General features: G+C 41.0%; 1 protein-coding gene across 6 annotated transcripts in view; it reads left to right on the top strand.

Moving 5' to 3' along the window:
• The window catches only part of LOC105494607 (zinc finger CCHC-type containing 17), a 162,390-nt gene that overhangs the window by 51,388 nt on the left and 97,762 nt on the right, over positions 1-13,240 (top strand). The window lies entirely within an intron of this gene.

Below are 13,240 nucleotides of genomic sequence, written 5' to 3'. Positions count from 1 at the left end.
CCGGCTCCCAAAAATAGATATAAAGCACTGACAAGTAAGTACCTAATTAGCGTTGGCTGTTGTGACAGCCCTAATTATCTTTTTTAGTCCTCCTTCCTAAACATACACATACACACTACCACCATCACCACTACCACCAAAACCCTTGTTTCTATCTTTCTATCATATATTACCTATTAATGGCAGAAATACTCTTCCAGTCTCCCAAAAAAGAAACCAATGTCATTTATTTTCTTCTCCTTTTCCATCCCACATCTAGTCAGTCACCAAGTCCTGGCAGTGGTGCCTTTTTAGTACATATCTCAAAATTCTTTATCCCATTCGCATTCCCAGTGCTACTGTACAGTTTATCCCCTCACTTCTCTTACATTCAGACTATTGAATGCTGTAGCCTAGGGAGTTTAAAAAAATACATATTTTTATTTTTTTTTTACAAATACATATTTGTGTTTGTAAATATTTATTTAAAATATGTATTTTAGAATATTTTAAATATTCTAAATATTTTAAAATATGTATTTAAAATACATATTTGTATTTTACCTCTACCTCTTAGGTACCATGTTTACAGGGCCTAGGTCTGGGCTTTTTTTTTTTTTTTTTGAAGCACCTATTTTGGCTGGGCATGGTGGCTCATGCCTGTAATCCCAGCTGAGGCTGGAGGATAGCCCGAGTCCAGGAGTTTGAGACCAACCTAAGCAACATAGGGAGACCATGTCTCTATAAAACATAGAGAAAATTAGCTGGGCGTGGTGGGGCATGGCCTGTGGTCTCAGCTACTCAGGAGGCTGAGAGGGGAGGATCGCTTGGACCCAGGGGATAAGGCAGCAGTGAGCTGTGATTATGCCACTGTACTCTGCCTGGGCAATAGAACGAGACTCTGCCTCAAAACAACAACAACAAAACCACCTACTTTATGTCACTGCCCACTTCCATTCATTGTTGATTTCTCACCTTATGCTTTAACTCTGAATGTTGGAGTGTTCCAAAGTAATCTCATCCTATCCTATGGTTTTAAATATCATCCCTATACTCTTAACCCCCAAATTAAGTGCTTGTATCTGTATTTTATCCAAATCTGCATTGCTATTCTTGACTTTTTCTCTGGAACTTCAAATTTAGTTAATAGACTGCCTACTTGATGTCTACATTTGGTTGTCTAGTTAGCATTAAGCTTAACACACCCGCAAAACTTAGTTTTCCTAGCCAAAGCTGCTCTTTCCACATTTGGCCCTGTCTCAGTGATTGGAACTCATTGACCCATTTGATAAGCCAAAATCTGCAGCCTTTTTGTATAGAGTTTTTTGTTTGTTTTTGTGGTAAAATAGACACAACATAAAATTTGCCATTATAGAAGTGTACTGTTCATTGGCATTAAATACATTCATATTCTTGTACAGCCATCACCGTCTTTCATCTCAAGACCTCTCTATACTCATTAAACAGTAACGCCCCCCATTTACCCCTCCTCCCTGCACCTGCAACCACTGTTCTACTTTCTGTCTCGGAACCATATGGTATTTGTCTTTTTGTGACTGGAATATTTTACTTAGCATAATGTCCTTAAAGTTCATTTGCGTCGTAGCATATGTCAGAATTTTCTTCCTTTTTAAGCCCAAATAATATTCTGCTCTGTATATTTATTTTTTGAAGCAGGATCTTGTGCTGTTGCCCAGGTTGGAGTGCAGTGGCACAATCATGTCTCACTGCAGCCTCAACTTCCCGGGCTCAAGTGATCCAGGAGTGTGCCACCACACCCAGCTAATTTAGTTTTTGTAGAGATGGGGTCTTGCTGTATTGCTCAGGCTGATCTTCAACTCCTGGCCTCAAGCAGTCTTCCCACCTTGGCCTCCCAAAGTGCGGGGATTACAGGCATGAGCCACCACATCCGGCCACATTTTATGTATATACCACGTTTTGCTTATCCATTTATTTGTGGTGAACACTTGGGCTGCTTCCATATTCTGGCTATTGTAAATAATGCTGCTGTGAACATGGATATATAAATATCTCTGAGACCCGACTCTTCTTTCTTTTTGGTATATACCCAGTAGTAGAATTACTGGATCATATATTCTGTTTTTAATATTTTGAGGAACCCCTCTATTTCCCATTGTACATTCCCATCAATAATGCACAAGGGTTCCAGTGTCTCTACATCCTTGCCAACACTTATTTTCTGGGTTTTGTGTTTTGGAGAGTAGCCATCCTAATGCGTGTAAAGTGACATCTCATTATCGTTTTTATTTGCATTTCCCTAATGATTAGTGATATTGAATATCTTTTCATGTGCTTATTGGCCATATGTTTATTTTCTTTGGAAAAATGGCTATTTAAGTTCTTTGCCTATTTTGCATAAGGTTGTTTATTTTTTTGTTGTTGATATGTAGGAATTTTTTTTTTTTTTTTTTTTGAGACGGAGTCTCGCTCTGTCGCCGGGGCTGGAGCGCAGTGGCCGGATCTCAGCTCACTGCAAGCTCCGCCTCCCGGGTTTACGCCATTCTCCTGCCTCAGCCTCCTGTGTAGCTGGGACTACAGGCGCCCGCCACCTCGCCCGGCTAGTTTTTTGTATTTTTTTAGTAGAGACGGGGTTTCACCGTGTTCGCCAGGATGGTCTCGATCTCCTGACCTCGTGATCCGCCCGTCTCGGCCTCCCAAAGTGCTGGGATTACAGGCTTGAGCCACCGCGCCCGGCCGATATGTAGGAATTTTTATATGTTCTGGATATCAATCCCATCAGAGATACATGGTTTGCAAATATTTTCTCCTAGTCTGTGGATTGTCTTTTTACTCTGTTGATAGTGTCCCTTTTTACCCCATCAGATTTAGATTTTTTAAAATAGTGGTAAAGAACATATAACATTTACCATCTTAACTATTTTTAAGTGTACGGTTCAGTAATGTTGAGTATATTCATGATAGTATTCATTGCACAAAAAAAATTTAATCTTGGTTAAGTTAAACTTACCTTTTTTCCCTCTTTGCTGATGCTTTTAGTGTCATATTCAAGAAATCATTGCCAAATCCAATGTCATGAAGCTTTTCCCTTATATTTTTTCTAAGAGTTTTGTAGCTTTAGCTCTTATGTTTAGGCCTTTGATCCATTTTGAGTTTATTTTTGTATGTATGTACAGAAACACTTTGCACGTAGATCTCTAGTTTTTAAAACACCATAGGTTGAAAAGACTGTGCTTTTCCCCACTGAATGGTCTTGGCACCCTGTTGAAAATCATTTGACCAAATAAGTGAGGATTTATTCTATCACTAGTCTATATGTCTGTCTTTGTGTCAGTACCACACTGTTTTGATTACTGTAGCTTTTTAGTACACTTTGAAGTTGGGAATTGTGGATCCTCCAGCTTTGTTCTTTTTCAAGATTGTTTAGGCTACTTGGGGTCCTTTGAAAGATTTCTTATGAATTTTAAGATAGATTTTTATATTTTTGCAAATTTTGATAGTGATTGCATTTAATCTGTAGATTGCTTTGGATAGTATGGACATTTCAACTGTACTAAATCTTCCAATCCATGAAAATTGGATATCTTTCTGTTGATTTATATCTTCTTTAATTTCAGCAACATTTTGTAATTTTCTGTATACATGTCTTTCATCTCCTTGGTTAAGTTTCTTCCTAAGTATTTTATTCTTTTTGATGCTACTGCGTGAATTGTTTTCTTAATTTTTTTTCTGATTGCTCCTTGTTACTGTAAGAAACAACTGATTTTAGCATGTTGGTTTTGTATTCTGCAACTTTGCTAAATTCATTTATTCGTTCTAACAGGATTTTTTTGTGGAATTTTTAGGGTTTTCTACATAGAAGATCATGTCATCTGTAAACAGAGATAATTTTCTTGCAGATTTAGTTGTTTTTTTTTTCTTTTGAGGCAGAGTCTTGCTGTATCGCCCAGGCTGGAGTACAGTCACATGATCGTGGCTCACTGCTGCCTTGATGTCCTGGGCTCAAGCCAGATCTAGATTTTTTTTTTTTTTTTTTTTTTTTTGAGGCAGAGTCTCGCCCTGTCACCCAGGTTGGAGTGCAGTGGTGGGATCTTGGCTCACTGCAAGCTCTGCCTCCTGGATTCACACCATTCTCCTGCCTCAGCCTCCCATGTAGCTGGGACTACAGGCGCCCACCACCACACCCGGCTAATTTTTTTGTATTTTTAGTAGAGACGGGGTTTCACCGTGTTAGCCAGGATGATCTCAACCTCCTGACCTTGTGATCCGCCCACCTCAGCCTCCCAAAGTGCTAAGATTACAGATGTGAGCCACCACACCCGGCCCAGATCTAGATTTTTAACTGTGATTCTATTTGTATGTTCTAAGCATTATTCTTTCTCTTTTAACCTTTTAGAGGTTCCAAACATTATTCTTTCTCTTTTAACCTTTTAGAGGTAAATGGTACTTGTTACATTCCTAAAGTGGTTATATGGATATCTCACTTCTGTGGGTGTTTGGTTGAGTTATTTTTGCTGAATATATTGAGTACAATTTTTTATTCCTTTGTTTCTAAAGCTGCTTTGAAATATGTATTTCAGTTCACCAAGCCAATTATTGAGGATCTGCTAGGTATGAGGCTCTTTACGACCTGCTTAGTCAATCTACTACCCAGCCCTCCATTGCCTTTCACTTAGTAGAGGAATTGTCTGATGAACAATGACAGTAATAATGATTATACATTATTATTTTGTAAAAGTATCTTTGGCTGGGCACGGTGGCTCATGCCTGTAATCCCAGCACTTTGGGAGGCCAAGGCGATGGATCACTTGAGGTCAGGAGTTTGAGACCAGCCTGACCAATGTGGCAAAACCCCGTCTCTACTAAAAATACAGAAATTAGCTAGGCGTGGTGGTGAGGGCCTGTAATCCTAGCTACTTGGGAGGCTGAGGCAGGAGAATTGCTTGAACCCAGGAGGCGGAGGTTGCAGTGAGCCGGGATTGCGCCACTGTACTCCAGCCTGGGCGACAGAGTGAGACTCCATCTCAAAAAAAAGTATCTTTGTGTATATGAACTTCTAACTCATGAGCCCTCTTTGTTTAAAAAGTTTCCTAGGGAGTTTAGAAGGGTATAATTTTCCTCTTGATGCCCACTATTTCTACCAAGATAGCATCTAGCATCATTGTCCTTTCACCTCATTGTTAATCCTGTCATTATCTTTTATGCCTCATATTTGTTTAGTACTTACAGTTTATAAAATACCTTCATTTTTTGTTTCTTTTTATCATTATACAATCCTATGAGATAGCCAGGATTGTTGGCCATGTTGGCCACCATTTTACACATGAGTAAAATGGAGCTTCAGAGAAATTGACGTAACTCACCGGAAGTCACACAAATATAAGAGATAATGCTGTAAAAAGAACCATGTCTTCAGATTACTAACAATATTCTTTTCTGTATATCACACTTCAGCCATTTATTTAACTCTTCAATTATTCATTTACTGAACAAATATGTATTATCTGCTTCATAGGTATCTAGCATTATGTTAGGTACTTGACATATCAGGATTCATCAGGTCAGTTTTTGGTGCATTTTTGTTTTGTTCCCAGCTACCGTTAGCAGCCATGTGATGTTATCTATTGATTTGTTTCTGTTCACAACTGTAAATCAAGATTCCAGCCCTCCTGACTGTTTCCTTTTACCTTCTAAATATTGGATTCCAGTAGGAGGTTGGTTTTCCTTACCAGTAAAATCTTCTGCCTGAGATAGCTTTTTTGGTGTGTAAGTGGCAGATTTGTACACTTGTTTCAGGGCTAGTCAGCTCTGGGAGCCAAATATGGAACTGAGTAGATTTGTGAAGGAACATGCCTTTAGCAGTCCATGATCCTGAGTTGGACAGTGGAGAGGAGGAATGCCTGGCATGTGGAAGAGCATATATAATAGTAACTCGTGAAGTTCAGTTAATGCATTTCTAACAGTCAAAAAAGTAACTCATGAAATAAAGATCATATAGTACCTACACTCAAGCAGCTAATCACATAAGGAGAAAGATAAGCAGCCAAGGTATGTGTGGTGGTAAAGGATAGAAACACATTCCAAGGAGGTTATTTGATCTTATGGACATCCAAGGACAGGAAATGCAGTGTAGTCAGGCCACCTAGGACTAGACCTGGAAAGTCTCATTAGGTTCTCATCTCTGTTTCTTCACAAGTCTGTTTCATTGCCCCACTTTTTGTAGTCTGGTGGAAGACAATGCAAAGCCTCTAAGACAGAAAATGGTAGACATGTTGAGGAACCACCAGAAATAGCCGAGGATAAGGAAAGGATGTCACCTTTTACAAATAATGCCTGGTACTTAATAGGAATACATGCACTAACTACCTGTGAATAGATAGACTTCATAATCTGTGCTCTCTGTCATTCCTTGGGTGTCTTCACTCAGTGAGACCTGCCCTCAGATTGCAGAGTCAATTAGGTATTGACTCCTGCTGCTGGCAGTGAGCGATAGTGAAGGGAGCAGGGGCAGGAGTAAGAATAGCACATCTTCCTAAACTTGAGCCTTCCCACCTGTTTTCATTAAAACGTACGTGTATTGAATGCCTTTTCCCAAAGTCCAGGATGCATTGGTTTAGTTGTGTGCATCTGGCATCATGAACAATTTTTGTCCCAGGGACTGAATGTTATAAGTAATTTTTCTTGGGCATAATTAGAATAAAAGGAAACTGTGTGTTGCAATTGGAAATGGGCTATGAAGTGGTTGGTAAAATAGAAATGGAGGTTTTGTAGTAAATCCCTGGATAATCTTCCGATGAACTTGTGGTCTGTGCTTTACTGGCGTCTTTCATTAATCATATGCCATCGTAGGTCTTTCTGTATCAGTGTTATGAGGAAGTATATGCCTTGGGGACCAAGCTGCCCACTGATTATAGTAAACTTTAGATTTATTTGATTCAGAATATAATTTTCTTTTGATTTTACTATATGGTTTTCTGCTGTATCATATATAGAAGAACAAGAAATAGGAATGTCATTCTTTGGCTGCAGTGTTAGCTCTGTCCTGCTGTCCAGAGAACTTCTTGTGGTGCCTATACAGAGAAAGGTTGCCAGTCCTGAGCCCACTCAGGGACACGTTCTCTGCCTATTCAGATAGAGTAGAGAGCGTTGCCCAGTGTTGCCTACTCAGAAGCCTTCAGTGGTTCCCTTTCTTCTATGGCATAAAGTCTAAGTTCCTTTAAGACTCTTCACAGTCTGCCCAGCTTCCTAGCATTGTTTCCCACCAATTTCTTCCCACACACTATACTCCAGCTTCATTCATTAATAGAGCTTCTACTGTGTGCTAAGCTCTGTTCGGGCCACTGCAGGTAAAGTACTGAGCAAAACAGGTAAAATCCCTATCTTCGTGGCACTTAGATTCTAATGGATGGAGTCGACTGATACAGATAATAAACTGGTAAGCAAATACAAAATAGTAAAAATAATGTATCAAGTAGTGATAAGTGCTATAGAGAAAAATTAATTTGATTATGGGAGATAGGGAGTCCTAGAATGAGGATGTGGGGAGCAGGTGACTTTCATTTTCGATAGGATGGTAAGGCCAGGCCTTTCTTTCTTTTTTTTTTTTCTTTTTTCCTTTGAGATGGAGTTTTGCTCTCGTTGCCCAGGCTGGAGTGCAATTAATGGTGCGATCTCGGCTCACCGCAACCTCTGCCTCCTGGCTTCAAGCGATTCTCCTGCCTCAGCCTCCCGAGTAGCTGGGATTACAGGCATGCGCCACTGTGCCCAGCTAATTTTGTATTTTTAGTAGAGACAGGGTTTCTCCATGTTGTTCAGGCTGGTCTTGAACTCCCGACCTCAGGTGATCCACCTGCCTCGGCCTCCCAAAGTGCTGGGATTACAGGCGTGAGCCACTGTGCCCGGCCTAGGCCAGGTCTTTCTCGTGTTGTTTGAGTGGATATCAGAAGGAAGTGAGGACACAGGCTATTCAGGTAAGTGGAGAGAGAGCATTTCAGCAAATGTAACAGCTGATGTTGGGAAAGAGTATGGCATGATTAAGGAACATTAAGGATGCCACTGTGGCTACAGTGTAATGAATGAAAAGAGAGTGGTAGGAGAGGAAGTTAGATCAGAAGGAACCCAGGTCATTGGGGTCTTATAGGTGATTGGGAGGATTTCATCTTTCACTTGAGTGAGATGGATATTCTTAGAGGTTTTGAGCAGAGGAATGACATGATCTGACTTCTTTTTAAGAGAATTATTCTGGCTGCTGTGTGGAAACTTAGATGCTCAGAAAGCAAGAGTAGAAGCAGTGAGTTGATAGATAATAATCCAGGTGAGAGATGATGGTGACTTGGACTAGAATGACAGTGGTAAAAATGATGAGAAAGGAGTTGAAGTGTGTATATATTTTGAAGATACAAGAGCGAGTGAGGATGGCGTCAAAATTTTTGGACTGAGTAACTGGAAGATTTGAGTTAAGAGAAGAAATGCAGGAGAAGTAAGTGTCGGAGTAGGGAGCAGTCAGGAGTTTAGTTTGAGTTGCTATCTACACAGATGGAAAGAAAGCTGGGAGAGTCTAGGTTTGGGAGGGGGCGGGGCATAGAAATTGAGATGCCTATCAGATATTCAAGTAGACCGTAGAGTAGACAATGGATATATAGTTTGGAGTTCAAGGGAGAGGCCCAGGTAAGATATATAAATTTGGGAGTCATCTACATATAGATGGTATTTATGGTCATGAGATCACCTGCATAGTAAATATAGGGAAGAGAAGTGATTAAAGGACCGAGCCCCAGAGGGCTCAACACTTAGAGGTTATTGAGATGAGGATGAACTAGCAAAGAACTAGCAAAGAAGACTGGAAGGGAATAGCCAAGGAAGTTTGTAGAAAAGTAAGAGAGTGTGGTAGAAATAACATGAGGAATGTGTTCTAGGTAAGATGGTCTATATCCATCTTGACTGACCAAGTAAATAAGACCCAATAATTGACCACTAGATTTAGCCACGTGGAGGTTATTGGTCATTTTGTTTGTTTGTTTGTTTTTGTAGAGACAGGGTCTCACTATGTTTTCCAGGCTGGTCTCAAACTCCTGGGCTCAAGAGATGCACATGCCTTTAGAAAATTAAGTACTGGCTGGGTGTGATGGCTCATGCCTGTAATCCCAGCACTTTGGGAGGCTGAGGCAGGTGGATCACTTGAGGTCAGGAGTTTGAGACCAGCCTGGCTAACATGGTGAAACCCCAACTGTATTTAAAAAAAAAAAAAAAATACAAAACTTAGCCGGTGTGGTGGCATGCGCCTATAGTCCGAGCTACTTGGGACGACAAGTGATTCAAGGAGAATTGCCTGAACCCAGGAGGCAGATGCTGCAGTGAGCCGAGATGACACTACTGCACTCCAGCCTGAGTGACAAAGCAAGACTCCATCCTAAAAATAAGTAAATAAATAAAATAGAAAATTAAGTACTCAGTAAATGTTCACTGCTACATTCTTTTTTTAGTTTTTGCTTTTATTTTTGTTTTTCTCTCACACTGAGCTGCTGCTATCCTGTTTTAGAAATATAGTGAAAATGGGTAGATTAGCTGCCCTAGCAAGGGATATATGCTTTTCCTAGAGAGCAGTCTCTGAGATGTTTGAGCAGTGGCTTCTTCCCAGTGACCCTCTTGACCTGCAACATGGGCGCATACCCCTATGCCATTTAAAAATTTTTTTATTTTTAATTTTCTATTTCCATCTGATACTTGAATCCATGTCATTTTTTTACCCATTGTCTTCTGTTTCCCTTCTCACGTGAATGAAGTTGAGAGAGCAGAAGCTTGGTTCATCTTCTGGCTCTGTGTTCCACCACCCCAACTCCCAACTTTGCTTTTGAACTATAACTTTTTTTTTTTTTTTTTTTTTTTTTTTTTTTGAGACGGAGTTTCGATCTTGTTGCCCAGGCTGGAGTGCAATGGCACAATCTCAGCTCACCCCAACCTCTGCCTCCTGGGTTCAAGCGATTCTCCTGCCTCAGCCTCCCGAGTAGCTGGGATTACAGGCATGCGCCACCACACCCGGCTAATTTTGTTTTTGTGTGTGTGTGTGTTTTGTTTTTTGTTTTGAGACAGAGTTTCGCTCTTCTTGCCCAGGCTGGAGTGCAGTGGCGTGATCTCGGCTCACTGCAGCCTCCGCCTCCGAGGCTCAAGCGATTCTCCTGCCTCAGCCTCCCGAGTAGCTGGGATTACAGGCATGTGCCACCACACCCAGCTAATTTTGTATTTTTAGTAGAGACAGGGTTTCTCTATGTTGGTCAGGCTGGTCTCGACCTCCTGACCTCAGGTGATCCACCCACCTTGGCCTCCCAAAGTGGTGGGATTACAGGCATGAGCCATGGCAACCAGCCGAATTATAACTTCGGATGTGATTGTTCTTTTGTTCTGTAGCTCAAGGCTAGACACACAGGGAGAATGACACCATTTGCTGGAGGATTGGATTGTCTTTGTTCAGGCTGCAAACCAGCTTTTGCATCAAAGTTGAGGTCTAGAGAAGGCCATCTCCTTGAGCCCTTCGTGCTAGCTAGAGTACATGTTCCAGCATGCCAGGACTCTGTAGTGATTTGTTTTTATCTTCCCTCCTCCTGAGCCTTCCTCGTTGAGAAAGAACAAAGTGGAAATAGTGCCAAACTCTTGTGTTAGAAAGTATAGTGGTTTTGCCACTTTAACCTTGGTCGACTCACTTTACATTTCTGAGTTGCAGTTTTTTCCATCTGTAAAATGGGAATAATAACTCATGAATTTTGACTCTACAGACTATTAGTGTAAGATAAGGATGCAAAAAGCTTGATAAACTAAAGCACTGTTTAGGTGTAAGGCAATATTATTACTCTCCTCACTTCTTTATCCAGACTGGACCAGGCTTGCAGGGAACTGGTGCCAGACTCTGTATTTTCATTTTTACTTTCCCAGTATCTTCCCCTATGTAAGGGGCAGAACCCAGTGAGGCTCCTGACCCCATAATATCCAAGACCATGGACTTCCATGGTCTTGCCATCCAGGAAGGTTCAGCAACATAGCTAAACTTGATTTGCCAACTCTCAGCTCCCCCGAGCCATGGTTGGTTATAGCTTGGTAATGTGGGTCTGAGAAGCTTTGTTCCCTTCTCTCTACTCCATTGGAGATGCCAAGGAAGAATTGTTATTTCATCTCCTCTTAAAACATTGACTTATCTCCTGTAGATGCTTGGCCAGGCTGTCAGAACATCCTGGGAGTTAATGAGAGAAAAATACATATAGCTCCCACTAAGTGACTATAATGTGTCAGGCACTAATAGTTAGTGCTTATCTTGTTTAAACCTGATAGCATCCTTTGAAATAGGTACTTACTATTTCCAGTTTACTGAAAAGAAAACTGAGGTTCAAAAAAGTTAAATCTCTTGTTGTAGGTCACATAGTGAGTTAAGTTGCAGAGCTAGAATTTGAACTTAATTCTATCTTATTCCAAAATTTGTTGTTCTAATGACCATACCATGAGGCCTCCTGTTGCTATACAGAAAGAGGGGCCACGTACTACATAGGAAAACTCAGGAGATTTCCATTCATATGATCTACATGAAGATCCCAACTGTACCTATGTGATCTGGGACAAGCGGCTTTCAACTTTTCCAAGCCTTAGATACTATCTCATTAACTTGTCACCATAGGTGGTTTTTTTTTTTTTTTTTTTTTTTTGGCAGGGGGTTATTTATTTATTTGAGGCAGGGTCTTGCTCAGTTGCCCAAGCTGGAGTGCAGTGGTGGGATTATGGCTCACTGCAACTTCCAGCTCTCGGGCTCAAGCGATCCTCCCACCTCAGCTTCCTGAGTAGCTGGGACTACAGGCTTGCGGGACCACACCCGGCCAATTTTTGTATTTTTAGTAGAGACAGGGTTTCACCATGTTGGCCAGGATCGTCTCAATCTCCTGACCTCATGATCCACCTGCCTTGGCCTCCCAAAGTGCTGGGATTACAGGCATGAGCCACCGCGCCTGGCCAATAGATGTTATTCTTATCTCCAATTTACATTTGAAGGGAACAGGCCTCAGTGAGTTGAGATGACTTGCCCATGGATGCAGAATAGTAAATGGCAGAGCCAGAACTCAGGTCCAGGTCTGTCTGACATCTGCTTCAGTGTTCTTTCCACCATTCTTCACAGCCAGCTCCTAAGACCTGGTGTATCATTCAGCTAGATTTATAGCTCTGAGTGTGCTGGTTGGAAGCTGGCATCCTTTTCTGCTCTTTCTCCTCCCACACTTTCTCCCTCTTCTTAGAAACCTTACAGAGGCAATATAGGTATTTGAAATTCAAAGAAGAGATTTATGCTGTGCTTAAAATCTGCTCATGCTGCCCCATTAGACACCTGGGAATCTGCCTCTCGTCCTTTGTATGGGTTTGTACTGTTACTTTGGTAGCATGGTGTGGTGGGTATAGTTTTGGGAAAGTTCTTTCTCAGCTCTTTTCTTTATGAATATAATCTTGCGAGGTGGCTATAAAGTTAGAGATGATGAATATTCAAGGGTAGAAAGTACAGGCTTATTATTTGATGGCAGTTATTTCCCCTGGCACCAGGATCTAATAGAAACCAGAATAGGAGTCAGGAGTTCTAAATCTTTTACTCCTATTCTTTGACCTTGGATATGTGAGTCACTGTTTCTAGATAGACTGGCTAGTCTTTAGGGACCCCTTTCAGCTTTAATATCCTGCACTTTAAAAAATAAAAGTAATAAGATGCTTGTTTTAAAAAAAATCAAATTGGACAGAGGTATTTGAAGGAAATAGTGAAAGACCCATATCCTTTCCCCCATTCAATTCATTCCCAACGTGTAACTCTTATTACCAGTTTGATGTATCCTTTTCAGTGTTCTCTGTATACACTAAATATACACAAGTATGTGTAACATACACACTTTATATCATATGCATGTATATATAAATACACATGTATGTGTTACACACACTGGAACCTACAATACATATTATGTCTTGGTTCTTTTACTTAACATGTTTTAGCTATTTTTTTCTTGTTGGTACTTAAAGATTTACTTTATTGTTTTCAATGTCTTATACTTTATTAAGTGTTGGCTGGGCATGGTATCTCACACCTGTAATCCCAGCACTTTGGGAGGCCAAGGTGGGCAGATTGCTTGAGTTTAGGAGTTTGAGGCCAGCCTGGGCAACATAGAGAAACCCCATCTCCATAAAAATTAGCAGGGTGTGGTGATGCACACCTGTGGTCCCTCCCAGCTACTTGGGAGGCTGAGGTGGGAGGATTGCTTGAGCCCAAGAG

Source organism: Macaca nemestrina, chromosome 1, assembly GCF_043159975.1.
Source record: "Macaca nemestrina isolate mMacNem1 chromosome 1, mMacNem.hap1, whole genome shotgun sequence".
Taxonomy (NCBI): domain Eukaryota; kingdom Metazoa; phylum Chordata; class Mammalia; order Primates; family Cercopithecidae; genus Macaca; species Macaca nemestrina.
This window is presented reverse-complemented; position numbering and strand designations above follow the sequence as displayed.